This window comes from Heterodontus francisci, chromosome 6 (genome assembly GCF_036365525.1).
Source record: "Heterodontus francisci isolate sHetFra1 chromosome 6, sHetFra1.hap1, whole genome shotgun sequence".
Taxonomy (NCBI): domain Eukaryota; kingdom Metazoa; phylum Chordata; class Chondrichthyes; order Heterodontiformes; family Heterodontidae; genus Heterodontus; species Heterodontus francisci.
Window position 1 is genome coordinate 5,106,682 of NC_090376.1, and position 16,250 is coordinate 5,122,931.

Consider the following 16,250-nt stretch of genomic DNA (forward strand, 5'->3'; position numbering starts at 1 on the left):
CCACCTCCTCAGGCAGCTCATTCCAGATACCCACTATTCTTTGTGTGAAAAATTTACCACTTTGATCCCTTTTAAACCTCCTCCCTCTCACCTTAAATCTCTGCCCTCTAGTTTTAGTCACCCCTACCATGGGAAACAGACTCTGGCTATCTACCCTATCTATGCCTTTATATACCTCTATCATGTCCCTTCTCAGCCTCCTTCGCTTCAGGGAACACAGACCCAGCCTATCCAATCTCTCTTTATAACTCAAGCCCTCCAAACCAGGCAACATCCTTGTGAATCTTTTCTGCACCCTCTCTAGCTTAATCACATCTTTCCTGTAGTGCAGCGACCAGAACTGCACACAGTACTCCAAATGCGGCCTAATCAACGTTATGTACAACTGTAACATGACGTCCCAACTCTTGTACTCAGAGCCTCAGCCGATGAAGGCAAGCATGCCATATGCCTTCTTCACCACCCTGTCAACCTGTGTTGCCACTTTCAGGGAACTATGTACTTGCACCCCAAGGTCTCTCTGCTCAACAACACTCCCCAGGGCCCTGCCATTCACTGTATATGTCCTGCCCTGGTTTAACCTCCCAAAATGCATCACTTCGCACTTGTCTGCGTTAAATTCCATTTGCCAATCCCTTGCCCACTTTCCCAGTTGATCTATATCCTGTTGTAACCTTAGACAACCTTCTTCACTGTCCACTATACCACCAATTTTGGTGTCATCTGCAAACATACTAATCGTGCCCCTTACATTCACATCCAAGTCATTAATATATATGACAAACAACAGAGGGCCCAGCACCGATCCCTGCGGCACATCACTGGTCACCGGCCTCCAATCTGAAAAACAACCCTCCACTACCACCCTCTGCCTCCTATCACCAAGCCAATTTTGTATCTAATTGGCTAGTTCACCCTGGATCCCATGTGTTCGAACCTTCTGGACCAGCCTACCATGCGGGACCTTGTCAAAGGCCTTGCTAAAGTCCATGTAGACAACGTCCATTGCCCTGCCCTCATCAATCCTCTTGGTCACCTCCTCGAAAAACTCAATCAAATTCGTGAGACATGATTTCCCACGCACAAAGCCATGCTGACTATCCCTAATCACACCATGGGTTTCCAGATGGATATAAATCCTGTCTCTCAGAATCCCTTCCAATAACTTTCCCACCACTGATGTAAGGCTCACCGGCCTGTAGTTCCCTGGCTTATCCCTGCTGCCCTTCTTAAATAAAGGCACCACATTAGCTATCCTCCAGTCTTCCAGTACCTCACCCGTGGTGAACAATGATACAAAAATCTCTGCCAGGGCCCCAGCAATCTCCTCGCTTGCTTCCCAGGATACACCTGGTCAGGCCCTGGGGATTTATCCACCTTAATGCGCTTCAAAACCTCCAACACCTCCTCCTTTGTAATGTTGATATGCTCCAGGATATCGCTGTTCCCTCCCTTGAACTCACTAGCTTCCATGACCTTCTCCACAGTAAATACAGATGAGAAATATTCATTTAAGACCTTGCTCATTTCCCGTGGCTCCACAAATAGATTGCCACACTGATCTTTAAGGGGACCTACTCTCTCCCTAGCTACCCTTTTACTCTTAATATACTTATAGAATCTTTTAGGATTCTCCTTTATCTTATCTGCCAGGGAAATCTCATGGCCCCTTTTCGCCCTCCTAATTTCCTTCTTAAGTGTAGTCCTACATCCCCTATACTCCTCCAGGGACTCGCTTGATCCCAGCTGCCTATACCTGATATATGCCTCCTTCTTTGTCCTGACCAGACCCTCAATATCCCTCGTCAACCAAGGTTCCCTAAACTTGCCAGCCTTGCCCTTCCATCTAACAGGAACATGCCGGCCCTGAACTCTTCCTATCTCACTTTTAAAAGCCTCCCTCTTGCCAGACGTCCCTTTACCTGTGAACAGCCTCTCCCATTCAACTTTTGAGAGTTCCTGTCTGATGCCATTGGAATTAGCCTTCCCCCAATTTAGGACTTCAACCTGAGGACCAGTCCTATCCTCTTCCATAACTATCTTGAAGCTAATAGAGTTATGGTCACTGGTCCCAAAGTGCTCCCTCACTGACACATCAATCACATACTGCTTCAGAAACTATCCTGGACACACTTAACAAATTCTTCTCCATCTGATCCCTTAGCACTAAGGCAATATTAGGGAAGTTAAAATCACCTACTGTTACAACCCTATAATTCCTACACCTATCTGTGATTTCCCTACATATGTGCTCCTCCAATTCCCTCTGACTATTGGGGGGCCTATAGTATAATCCCATCAAAGTGATCACTCCTTTCTTAATTCTAAGTTCTACCCATATGGCCTCACTGGACGTTCCCCCTCCCAGGATATCCCACTGTTTCCCAGTGTGTCCCCTCTCGATATCCCACTGTTTCCTCAGTTTGTCCCCTCTCGATATCCCACTGTTTCCCAGTGTGTCCCCTCTCGATATCCCACTGTTTCCCAGTGTGTCCCCTCTCGATATCCCACTGTTTCCTCAGTTTGTCCCCTCAGGTTCTTTTCGGTCTTGCTCTTCACTAACTGCACTCCTCCCCTTGATGTCATTCTGAAGGGAGCTGGAAAACTTGTGGGGTTGAACTGATGTTACAATTTGTATAAATCTCTGGTCAGACCCCATCTGGAGTAAGTGTGTTCAGCCCTGGGCGCCTCACCTCAGGAAGGATATACTGCCCTTGGAGGGGCAGTAGTGTAGATTAACTAGAATGATACCAGGGCAAAAAGGGTTAAATTATGAGGACAGGTTGCAGAGACTAGGTTTGTATTCCCTTGAGTATAGAAGATTAAGTGGTGACCTGAGAAAGGTATTTAAGGTGATTAAAGGATTTGATCGGATCAATAGAAACTGTTTCTTCTGATGGGGGGAGTCCAGAACAAGGGGGCAGAACCTTAACATTCGAACCAGGCCATTCAGGGGTGATGTCAGGAAGCACTTCTTCACACAAAGGGGAGTGGAAATCTGGAACTCTCTCCCCCAAAAGCTTTTGAGGCTGGGGGTCAATTGAAAATTTCAAGACTGAGTTTGTTAGATTTTTGTTCAACAAGATTTATTTTGGAGTCAAGAAATGTAGATGAGAGTTGAGGTACAGATTAATCATGATCTCATTGAATGGCGGATTAGGCTCGAGGGGCAAGTGAACGATTTGGGCGTAAGTGTACGAGGCATGATCAAGAAGTTTGCGGGTGACACAAAGATTGGCCGTGTGGTAGATAGTGAGGAAGATAGCTGTAGGCTGCAGCAAGATATTGATGGTCTGGTCAGATGGGCAGAAAAGTGACAAATGGAAATCAACCTGGAGAAGTGTGAGGTGATGCATTTGGGGAGGTCAAACAAGGCAAAGGAATACACGATTAATGGGAAAATACTGAGAAGTGTAGAGGAAGTGAGGGACCTTGGAGTGAATGTCCACAGATCCCTGAAGGTAGCAGGACAGGTCGATAAGGTGGTTAAGAAGGCATATGGAATCCTTTCCTTTATTAGCCGAGGTATAGAATATAAGAGCAGGGAGGTTATGCTGGAACTGTATAACTCATTGGTTAGGCCACAATTTGAGTACTGTGTGCAGTTCTGGTCACATCATTACAGAAAGGATGTAATTGCACTAGAGAGGGTACAGAAGAGATTTACGAGGATGTTGCCAGGACTGGGAAAATGCAGCTTTGAGGAAAGATTGGATAGGCTGGGGTTGTTCACCTTGGAACAGAGAAGGCTGAGGGGAGATCTGATTGAAATGTACAAAATTTTGAGGAGCTTGGATAGAGTGGAGGTGAAGGGTCTATTCACCTTAGCAGATAGGTCAGTGACTGGGGGGGCATAGATTTAAAGTGATTGTTAGAAAAACTAGAGGGGAGATGAGGAAAAACTTTTTCATCCAGAGGGTGGTGATGGTCTGGAACTTATTGCCTGAAAGGGTAGTTGAGGCAGAAACCCTCAACTTATTTAAAAGGAGTTTGGATATGCACCTCAAGTGCCGTAATCTGCAGGGCTACGGACTAAATGTTGGAAGGGGGGATTAGAATAGGTGGATTGTTTTTCGGCTGGCATAGCCAAGTGGCCTCTTTCTGTGCCTTAGAATCATAGAAAGTTTATGAACCAAAAGGACACTCAAGCCAGTTTGGCTCGTCCGTGTGAACTTTCACCTCTACAGCAATGGCACTTAGCTCATTGAACCAACAGCCCAACTGACCACCTGCATGAGCCACTGAACAGCAGCAAACCTTAAGCCACAGACCAGTTCTGGCGTAAGGTCACAGACCTGAAACGTTAACTCTGTTTCTCTCTCCACAGATGCTGTCAGACCTGCTGAGTATTTCCAGCACTTCCTGTTTTTATTACCACAGTCCTGGGATTTCCTGCCTCCAGCCTCGCTTCAGTCGAACTTCCTGGCTGCACCTTCAGCTGAACCAGGAAGGACATTTCCTCAGCATCATGCTTGACCCTGAGATCAACTTTCCATCTCCCGCAACCTTGCTCCATCAGGAAAACAATCTCCGGTCTCCCACGCATTACCCGCCTCAGCCCTGACTCTACATGTGCTCTCAATGCTTTGTCCCTCAAGTCTGATCTATGTAAACACCCTCCAAGCTGTCCTCTCGCACCACTCCTCCTAAACATTCTAAGCTCAGTTATCAGAGGACCGGGCTGCTACAGGACTTGACTTTGTTTCAATCTTCGCAAGGTTACGTTTCTACCTTTTGGAGCCAACTTGACCCTGAAAGGAACCATGCATTTCTATAGCACCTTTCACAACCACCAGACATCCCAAAGTGCTTTACAGCCAAAGAAGTACGGTAGGAAATGCAACAGTCAATTTGAGTATAGCAAGCTCCCACCAACAGTAATGTATTAAGGACTGGATAATGTTGAATGAGAGATAAATATTGAGCAGGACACCAACTCCCCTGTGTTTTTTTTAAATAGGACCATGGGATCATCTGAGAGGGCAGATGGTTTACTGTCAAATCCAAAAGACGGCACCTCTGGCAGTGCAGCACTCTCTCAATACTGACCCTCTGACAGTGCAGCACTCCCTCAGTTACCACACGGGAGTGTGTCAGCCTAGATTATGTGCTCAGGTCTATGGAGTGAGATTTGAACCCACAAGCTTCTGACTCAGCTACCTGCTGAGCCACAGCCTAGCCCCCTCGCCCTCTAAGAGAAGAGTCAGTCTTTGGCCAAGGTGAGAGAGAGGGCACGAACCCCAATGTCAGAGAAAGGATATGATTGGGGTCTTTTGTGATGCTCTTGAGAGGGGCTGAGGTACTGGAACATCACCAGCTTCTCGGGTACAATACCCCGGCAAGAGTTGGAAAGTAGGCTCTCCAATTGGACGCATGGTCACACTCTCATCCTATGTTACATTTACAATACACAGTATTTACAGCACAAAAACAGGCCATTCAGCCCACCTTCTCTATGCTGGTGTTTCCTCCTTCAAAACTACTTCATCTCACTCTATCAATATGACCTCCTATTCCTTTCTCCCTCGTTTTTATCCTGCTCTCCTTAAACACATCTATTAAATATTACTATAAAAATTAACTATCGGGAAAACTGAAGCCATTGTCTTCAGTCCCCGCTACAAACTTTGTTCTCCAACCACTGACTCCATCCCCCTCTCTGGCAACACTCTGAATTATACCAGACTGTTCACAACTATGGTCTCATATTTGACCCTGAGATAGGCTTCTGACCACAGATCCACACCGTTACGAAGACCACCTGTTTCCACCTCTGCAACATTGCCTGACTCTGCCCCTGTCTCAGCTCATCTACTGCTGTTTCCTCTAGACTTGACTCTTCCAACGCACAGCTGACCAGCCTTCTGCCATTTGTAACTTGAGCTCATCCAAAATCACAGCTTACTCACACCGTCACCCTTGTACAACACCTCAATTTTAACATTTTCATCCTTGTTTTCAAATCCTACTAGGGCTTCCTCACCCCTCCCTATCTCTCTAATATCCTCCAGTCCCACAGCCCTCCGGGATATCTGCACTCGTCTGATTCTGGCCTCTTGAGCATCCCCAATTTTAAAGGCACAGCCTTATCGAGGAGCTTTCAGCTGCCTGGGGCCCTAAGCTCTGGAATTCCCTCCCTAAACCTCTCCACCTCTCTCTCTTTCTTTAAGATGCTCCTTAAAACCTACCTTTTTAACCGAGCTTTTGGTCACCTGACCTAATATCTCCTCATTGTGGCTCAGTGTCAAATTTTATTCGATAATCGCTCCTGTGAAGCACCTTGGGATGTTTTATTATGTTAAAGGTGCTAGATAAATGCAAGTTGTTGTTGTATTTATGCCATTCACCTCAACCACTTCATAAATGAATGTGTCTGATGTATTTCAGGATGAAAGGCACCAGATTTTAACAATTTATCTGTGGATCAGACAGGTTTGGAAAGATGCATTCCGACACTGGGGTAAGGATGACTATGGTGGGCTTGATACCATACACAGACCCAGTCGATGTATATGGAGGCCTGATGTAGTCCTGTATAACAGGTAGGTCTGATAGGGATGTCGCTCAATCTGGTTTGAGCCAGAGTCCAGACAGTGTCCTGAGCAGGGGCAGAGTTTTTTGTGGGCGTCACTGGCTAGGCCAGCATTTATTGCCCATTCCGAATTGCCCTTGAGAAGGTGGTGGTGAGCTGCCTTCTTGAACCGCTGCAGTCCATGTGGGGTAGGTATACCCACAGTGCTGTTAGGAAGGGAGTTTCATGATTTTGACCCAGCGACAGTGAAGGAACGGCGATATAGTTCCAAGTCAGGATGGTGTGTGACTTGGAGGGGAACTTGCAGGTGGTGGTGTTCCCATGCATCTGCTGCCCTTGTCCTTCTAGTTGGTAGAGGTCGCGGGTTTGGAAGGTGCTGTCTAAGGAGCCTTGGTGTGTTGCTGCAGTGCATCTTGTAGATGGTACACACTGCTACCACTGTGCGACAGTGGTGGAGGAAGTGAATGTTTGTGGATGCGGTGCTAATCAAACGGGCTGCTTTGTCCTGGATGCTGTCGAGCTTCTTGAGTGTTGTTGGAGCTGCACCCATCCAGGAAAGTGGAGAGTATTCCATCACACTCCTGACTTGTGCCTTGTAGATGGTGGACAGGCTTTGGGGAGTCAGGAGGTAAGTTACTTTCCGCAGGATCCCCAGCCTCTGACCTGCTCTTGTAGCCACGGTATTTATATGGCTGCTCAAGTTCAGTTTCTGGTCAATGGTAACCCCCAGGAAGCTGATAATGCAGAGGGCAATGAGATAAATGTCTATGCATCAGTCAAGAGGTACACATTGCCCAGGCCACATTGACCTCTCTTCTAGAACAATCTGTTGAATCCTATTTGTCAGGTTAATTCTATAGACCTCAAGTTGATTGGATCATAACACCTGTCCTCTTCCTTGTCACCCCCCATTCCCCCTTCCTCCCTTCCCCATTCCCCCCTCCCTCCCTACCCACCCTTTCCCTCCCCCTTCTTCCCGTCCCTCTCCCTCCATCACCCACCCCCTCCCCGACCCTCCCTTTCCTTCCTCCTTACCCTTCTCCCACTTCTCTCCTCTCCCCTCCCTTCCCCTCCCCCTCCTTCCATCTCCCTTCAGCGCCAATGATCGATTCACCAGCTCAATGGAAACGAACGTGGTTGTCAGGCACAATGGGGAGGTCACCTGGGATTCTCCAGTCATCACCAGGACCTCCTGCAAGGTCGACATCTCCTCCTTCCCATTCGACGGCCAACAGTGCCCCTTGACCTTTGGCTCCTGGACCTACAGCGTGAACCAGGTTGACCTCCAGAGTGATTTGGACAGGGTGGAACTCAGCAGATTGGAGCAGGTGGAGTGGGAGCTACTGGGCATGCTCGCCAAGAAGAATGACATCCTGTATGGGTGCTGCTTGGAACCTTATCCCCAGACATCAGCTTTACTGTCAGCATGCAGAGACGGTCATCCTTCTACGTGTACAACCTGCTCCTGCCCTGCCTAATGATCTCCTCCCTGGTTCCCCTGAGCTTCTACCTGCCAGCAGACTGTGGTGAAAAGGTTTCGCTGGGTATCACTGCTACTGGCTCTCACCCTCTTCCAGCAGATGGTGGCAGAGATTGTTCCGCCATCGGAGGACATGCCACTAATCGGTAAGTCACCACATCCCCGTCGTTTCGGCTTGGTCAGCTGTGGTTCACTGGGTAGCACTCTGGCCTCTGAGACAGATGGTCGTGGGACCAAATTCCAATCCAGAGACTTGACCACAAATTCCTGGCTGGCACTCCCAGAAAACCTCACACATTCAATAAACTCGGGATGTCCTAAAGAGTTCTACAGTCAATAAAGTACTTTTTGAAATGTAGTCACTGTTGTAATGTAAGAATCGCAGCAGCCAATTTGCACACAGCAAGTTCACAAAAACAGCAATGTGATAATAACCAGGTCATCTGTTTATACTAATGTTGACTGACGGTTAAATATTGGCCCCAGAGAGAACTCCCCAGCTCCTCTTCGAAATGGTGACCATGGGATCTTTTACATCCACCACAGAGGGCAGACAGGCCTTGATTTAATGTCTCATCTGAAAGAAAACACCCGCAACAGTGCAGCACTCCCTCAGTACTGACCCTCTGACAGTGCAGCACTCCCTCAGTGCTGACCCTCCGACAGTGCAGCACTCCCTCAGTACTGACCCTACGACAGTGCTGCGCTCCCTCAGTACTGACCCTCCGACAGTGCAGCACTCCCTCAGTACTGACCCTACGACAGTGCTGCGCTCCCTCAGTACTGACCCTCCGACAGTGCAGCGGTCACTCAGTACTAACCCTCCGACAGTGCAGCGCTCCCTCAGTACTGATCCTCTGACAGTGCAGCACTCCCTCAGTACTGACCCTCTGACAGTGCAGCACTCCCTCAGTACTGACCCTCCGACAGTGCAGCGGTCACTCAGTACTGACCCTCTGACAGTGCAGCATTCCCTCAGTACTGACCCTCTGACAGTGCAGCATTCCCTCAGTACTGACCCTCTGACAGTGCAGCACTCCCTCAGTACTGATCCTCCGACAGTGCAGTGCTCCCTCAGTACTGACCCTCCGACAGTGCAGCACTCCCTCAGTACTGATCCTCTGACAGTGCAGCATTCCCTCAGTACTGACCCTCCGACAGTGCAGCACTCCCTCAGTACTGACCCTCTGACAGTGCAGCACTACCTCAGTACTGACCCTCTGACAGTGCAGCACTCCCTCAGTACTGACCCTCTGACAGTGCAGCCCTCCCTCAGTACTGACCCTCCGACAGTGCAGCACTCCCTCAGTACTGACCCTCCGACAGTGCAGCACTCCCTCAGTACTGACCCTCCGACAGTGCAGCACTCCCTCAGTACTGACCCTCCGACAGTGCAGCACTCCCTCAGTACTGACCCTCCGACAGTGCAGCATTCCCTCAGTACTGACCCTCTGACAGTGCAGCACTCCCTCAGTACTGACCCTCCGACAGTGCAGCGCTCCCTCAGTACTGACCCTCCGACAGTGCAGCGCTCCCTCAGTACTGACCCTCCGACAGTGTAGCGCTCCCTCAGTACTGACCCTCCGACAGTGTAGCACTCCCTCAGTACTGATCCTCCGACAGTGCAGCACTCCCTCAATACTGATCCTCCGACAGTGCAGCGCTCCCTCAGTACTGACCCTCCGACAGTGCAGCGCTCCCTCAGTACTGACCCTCCGACAGTGCAGCACTCCCTCAGTACTGACCCTCCGACAATGCAAAGCTCCCTCAGTACTGACGCTCCGACAGTGCAGCACTCCCTCAGTACTGACCCTCCGACAATGCAGCCCTCAGTACTGTCATTGGGAGTGTCAGCTGAGATTACAAGCTCAATTCTCTGAAGTGGGATTCAAACACAGAGAGGATTGATCAGGGCAATGCAGATGATGTGGTTTACATAAACTTCCGTAAGGCATTTGATACAGTGCCACACAACAGACTTGTGAATAAATTTAGAGCTCATGGAATAAAAGGGATGGTAGCAACATGGTTACAAATTGGCTGAGTGACAGGAAACAAAGAGTGGTGGTTAATGGATGTTTTTCGGTCTGGAGGAAGGTTTGTAGTGGAGTTCCCCAGGGGTCAGTGTTGGGACCCTTGCTCTTTCTGACATATATTAATGACCTAGACCTTGGTGTATAGGGCACGATTTCAAAGTTTGCAGATGATACGAAACTTGGAAGCATTGTGAACTGTGAGGAGGATAGTGTAGAACTTCAAAAGGACATAGACAAGTTGGTGGAATGGGCAGACAGGTGGCAGATGAAGTTCAGTGCAGAGAAATGTGAAGTGATTCATTTTGGTAGGAAGAACATATAGAATAAAGGACACAATTGTAAAGGGGGTGCAGGAGCAGAGGGACCTGGGTGCTGTTATGACCAGGTGAGAAAGGTGTCTAGGGTTCCCTCTCAGCCTTCACCTGGTCTTACCCTAACCGGGTTTAATTTTAAACACACTGTGTTTTTAACTACCCCTTGGTGAATCCTTGTTCACCACTTTCCAATTCTAAAGCAAAGAAACCAGCCCGAACAAGCTTTCTTAGGTTTAAAGAAGAAAAATTGAAATTTATTAAACTTAAACTCTAATTCGGTTAACACCTACAGATACAGGACACGCCCACGCTAGCCTGCATACGTGATACACAGATGCAAATAGAGACAGAAAAGAGCAGTAGAAAAAATAAAGTAGAAAAGTTTGAGGAAATATCTGAAGAGTTTTTGTTACGGTTATAGAGTCATAGATTTATACAGCACAGAAACAGGCCCTTCAGTCCATCGTGTCTGTGCCGGCCTTCAAGCACCTAACTATTCTAATCCCATTTTCCAGCACTTGGCCCGTAGCCTTGTATGCTATGGCATTACAAGTGCCCATCTAAATACTTCTTAAATGTTGTGAGGGTTCCTGCCTCTACCACCCCATCAGGCAGTGCGTTCCAGATTCCAAACACCCTCTGGGTGAAAACATTTTTCCTCAAATCCCCTCTGTTCCCCATACAGTACGGGCTCTGACCCCCATTTGAGTCTGACAGTGGGATATTGAAGCCCCCAGGGAGTATCCTGCTCAATGTTTCAGGGTGATGACCTTTTATCAGAACTGGAAGAAGTTAGAGACGTGACGGTTTATAAACAAGTGCAGAACCAACATGAAGAGGGAAATGGAAGCAACAAAGTAAAAGAGACAAACGGAAATCCTGTTGGAGAGAAGAGCAGAGCTTCTTCGAGGAAGAGAAGTGGCAGTGAATTAAACACTAACACAGAAATCGATCATTTTTGGCAGGTTATCTACCAATTGATAACAAATAATTAATGGACCGAGTTACTGAATAGCAGTAAAGGAAGCTTACTCTGTCTCTAATTTACAATGAACTAGATTTCTATCGTGTCTGGGATTACTGTCTTCGTGAGACTAATTTAGCAATGACACCCTCGAACGCTGGCAAATTAACATCATTGAATAGCCCAGCTATTGAGCAGGTTAAACAATCATACAGGATTCTGAGCTTTATAAACAGGCAGAGTACAAAAACAAGGAAGTTATGATGGCGTAGTGGTAATGTCACTGAACTAGTACTCCAGAGGCCCAAGCAAATGCTCTGGGACACGGGTTCAAATCCCGCCACGGCAGCTGGTGGAATTTAAATTCAATTAGTTAATAAAAATCTAGAATTGAAAGCTAGTCTCAGTAATGGTGCCATGAAACTATTATTGATTGTCGTTAAAAACTCATCTGGTTCAGTCCTTTAGAGAAGGAAATCTGCCGTCCTCACCTGGTCTGGCCTACATGTGACTCCAGGTTGACTCTTAACTGCCCTCTGAAATGGCCTATCAAGCCACTCAGTTCAAGGGCAATTAGGGATGGGCAATAAATTCTGGCCTAGCCAGTGACACCTGCATCCCACGAAAGAATTTTTAAAAACTCTCAACAACTTGATCTCACACAAACACAAAGTTAAGAAAGGCACACAACTTGTCTAACTGTCTAACTTGACGAATCTCAAACTGGTTTGGGCAGTAGTGTGTGAAAGGGGCAATTCAGAACCACCCTCCTGTCTCCTGTTTTATACTAATGCCCACTTTGCATTGATGTCAATTAGATCACAGCTGACCAGCACCTCAGCTCTATTTACCCACCTTGGCTCCCTATCTTTAATCCCCCCCTTACCCAACAAAGCCCCAATTGTCCCCCATCATCCACAGTTTTTTTTGGGGGGGAGCGAGTTCCAGATTTCCACTCCCCTTTGTGTGAAGAAGTGCTTCCTGACATCATCCCTGAATGGCCTAGCTCGAATTTTAAGGTTCTGCCCCCTTTGTTCTGGACTCCCCTCCCCACCAGAGGAAATAGTTTTTCTCTATCGAAACCTTCAATCATCTTAAACTCCTCAATTACATCACCCCTTAATCTTCTAAACGCAAGAGAATACAGGCCAAGTCTGTGCAACCTGGCCTTGTAATTTAACCCTTTTAGCCCTGTTATCATTCTGCTGAATCTACACTGCACCCCCTCCACAGCCAGTATATCCTCCCTGAGGGGCGGGGCCCACAACGAAACACACTTACTCCAGATAGAGTCTGACCAGAGATTTCTCCAAACTGTAACATCACTTTCCACCCCCCCCCCCCCCCCATTGACATAAAGGCCAACATCCCATGAGCTTTATTAATTACTTTCTGTATCCATGCATTAACTTTTACTGATCTGTGTACCTGGACACCCATTTCTTTGTTTCTCACGGCTCCTAGTCTCTCACCATTGAGAAAATATTGGCCCAGATTTTGTGGTCTGTGGCAAAATGACTGCACTCGGTACCGACCTCGAGGAAAGCTGCCCACCAGAAAGATCCCGCAATCTCGGTGTTATGGATTTCCCCGTTCCTGGCATCAGGTCAAGGGGATCTCCTGATATTCAGTAACAGTGATGTCATGAAGCAGGCTAAGCAGCCACTCACATTGAAGAATTCTCACAGATGGCAAACCAGGAAGTAAAATGAAATAAAAATTGGGGCATACACATGGGAATAAGGTAGAAGCTAAAATATTACAAACTCGAAAAAAAAATTGATTAAAACCCAATGGAATTGTAACCCTATTGAAGAAATTTGACATTCCACATATCAAAAAAAAAAATTAGATTTTCAGGGTCAGAGAGGTTACTCAGCAGTAGTTATGATTTAGTACACCATTAAAAGGTTTTTGTTTACTGTAATATTGCAGCATAAAAGGGAAGCTCACATCAGTTCAGTGATTTCTAAAGATTGCTGTCTGTGAGGACTTGAAAGACACATCCTGTGGCAGAGCAGAGAATCACTGACACAAACTTTCACATTTAGCTGTGCAGGTACCAGAAATTGCTGTTAGTTTCACACGGTAATGACGCCGAACACTGACAGTTTCACCATCATTACAAATGTAAAATCACGGGCCAGTCTGGATTTTGTGTCTTGGATCCAAAGTGGATGACTTCACCTTCTCCTCATTGAGGTCCATCTACCATAGTTTTATCCACTGACTTCATCGAATAATGTCTCTTTGTAACTTGCTGCTCCTGGCCACACAACTCGCTGTCCCTCCTAATTTTATGTCATCTGCAAACTTGGATATCTAACCCTCTATTCCTTCATCCAAGTCATTCATAAAAACGGTGAAAATCCGAGACCTCGGTACAGATCACCACTCGTCAAGTCCCACCAACTAGAGAATGTTCCCTTTAATCCTACTCTCTGTCTCCTCCCTCACATCCAATTACCCACACATCACGAGGTTACCTCCAAGTCCGCATGCTTTAATTTTTGCTAATCGTCCCTTGAGCAGAATCTTGTAAGGAAGCTTGTGTGGAAACAGAGAGAATCCAATCTCTCCCTACGGAACGGTGGAATGGCAGGAGGAATATTAGACACTGTCAGCTCCAATTTCCTTTCTATTCCTTCACTCTCTCCCTCCCCGACACCCCCATGAGGGAAAACAGTGGGGGAAAAAAACTGCAACTATCTACAAAATAGGAAGTGAAGAGATTGGTCACTGAGTCACAGGAGACGAGGCAGACAGTTCAAAATGTGGCCGGATTTTCCAAGTTGAAGTATCCTAGTTGAGTCTGTGATACAGTTGAGCACCAGCCCTCACTAAATTGATCAAAATGTGTTGTTCGTCTAATAAAGTCTCTGTTACACTGTGACTGAGTGTTTGCTGTTCATTATTGGGGGGAAGATTGTGTGATTGGGGCTCCAACATGCATGTGAGTATTTGTAACTGCGTGTGTACATGCGTGGCTTTGTTTGTGTATCTCTGTGTTTGTGTAAACCCTGATATTTTTTTTTTATTTCCAAAATATACTTTATTCATAAAAATCTGTAAAAATTCCATTGCCAAACAGTTTCAAACAGCACCAAAAAATACCGACATTGCAAGGGAGATCAGTTTCCTTCAATACAATCATGAGTTGCTCCACAACCCCTCCATTTGTTATGCCATTAACATTTTACATCAAAACAAAATTTTCCTGATATACCATAACCAATCCTTGCCCAATACAATCCAGCAGGAGTAACTGAATTGCAGCCAGGAGCTTCAACCCAGGTCAACCCTCTTTGGGTCAAATGTCGCAACCTTGGCTGGGATTTGGTGCCTTGGCCAGACTGAAGAAGCAACATGGGATCTTGCTGCTCATTGACAGAGAAAAACAATTTCATTATTTGTCTTTTAATTATGCGGATTCTGCCTTTAAGTACTGATTGGGAGGAAGATGATGGACATCCTGTCACTCAGTGTCTCCATAATTAACAAGGAGAGTGTGTTTTACACACAGCCTGCATGGATTAATGTGAAGCAAGCGATCATAGAGAGGCTTTTTTAAGAAGCTTTAAAACAATCCTGGCCTGAGAGGTAACGCCTCACTACGACACAATTTTCTTTTGGGCCTCCTTATCTCGAGAGACAATGGATACGCGCCTGGAGGTGGTCAGTGGTTTGTGAAGCAGCGCCTGGAGTGGCTATCAGTCGCTGTGAGGCAACTATAGAGTGACCTCTCCATGGCGCATGCCTGGGCAAATTTATGGAGGTTGAGAGTTGCCCAGTCGTCAAAACCCCCCTCTCGGCCTTTCTGGTGGGGTCCAAAGGAGTGCAGGACACGACGTTTGGCACCAGTATGGCTGCAGGAACTGCCGGAAACATGCCAAAGGTGACACATGACCGCCTACGGGGTTCCGCTCCGGATTTTCTGTTAGGGTTTACTCCCTTAGCCTTGGTCTCTCCCGAGACGCCCACAAGGCAGTGGGGTTGTTGGGGCCCCTACACACAATTAAACTCCAAATATCTCTTTACAAACAGCAGCTGGATTTGCACTGTGGTGTTTGGAAACAGCTCTCCCTCCATGAGAAAATAAACCTATCGCATGGCATGACACTGAGCTCAGCTTGTCCCCCATCACCAGCTCAGGAACTGGGAATCACTCCCCAGGTACATGAGACAAGAGAAAGAGAGACAGAGCTGGAGAGAGGGACTGAGAGAGGAGGAAGGAGAGGGAGAGGGAAAAGGAGGGTAGGGGAGGGAGAGTGGAAGAGAGATGGAGTGAGTAGGAGGGAGAAGGAGAGGGGAGAGATGCCAAACAATGACATTTGCTGCTGGAAGCAGTTTGGAGGGGAAATGTGAGAATGACTCAGCTCATTCAAGGGGTCCAAGTTATGGGAAAAAACTGGGGTTTTCAGCCTCAGAAGGAAGTATGTGAAAGGTGATCTTGTAGAGCGATATTTATGTATTAAAAATCTTGCCTAAAGCCGCGTACTTTATGACTGCTCCCCGAAGCCTGTCCGTCACAGACAAGGCAAAATTCCGGAGTGTGATGGAATACTCTCCACTTGCCTGGATGGGTGCAGCTCCAACAACACTCAAGAAGCTCAACACCATCCAGGACAAAGCAGCCCGCTTGATTGGCACCCCATCTACAAACATTCACTCCCTCCACCATCGACGTACAGTGGCAGCAGTGTGTACCATCTACAAGATGCACTGCAGTAACGCACCAAGGCTCCTTCGATAGCACCTTCCAAACCCGCAACCTCTACCAACCAGAAGGACAAGGGCAGCAAATGCATAGGAACACCACCACCTGCAAGTTCCCCTCCAAATCACACACCATCCTGACTTGGAACTATATCGCCGTTCCTTCACTGTCACTGGGTCAAAATCCTGGAACTCCCTTCCTAACAGC

At 47.2% G+C, this 16,250-nt stretch overlaps 1 pseudogene; it reads left to right on the top strand.

Moving 5' to 3' along the window:
* LOC137371064 (neuronal acetylcholine receptor subunit alpha-10-like) overlaps positions 1-16,250 on the top strand; it is a 44,123-nt pseudogene that overhangs the window by 1,966 nt on the left and 25,907 nt on the right.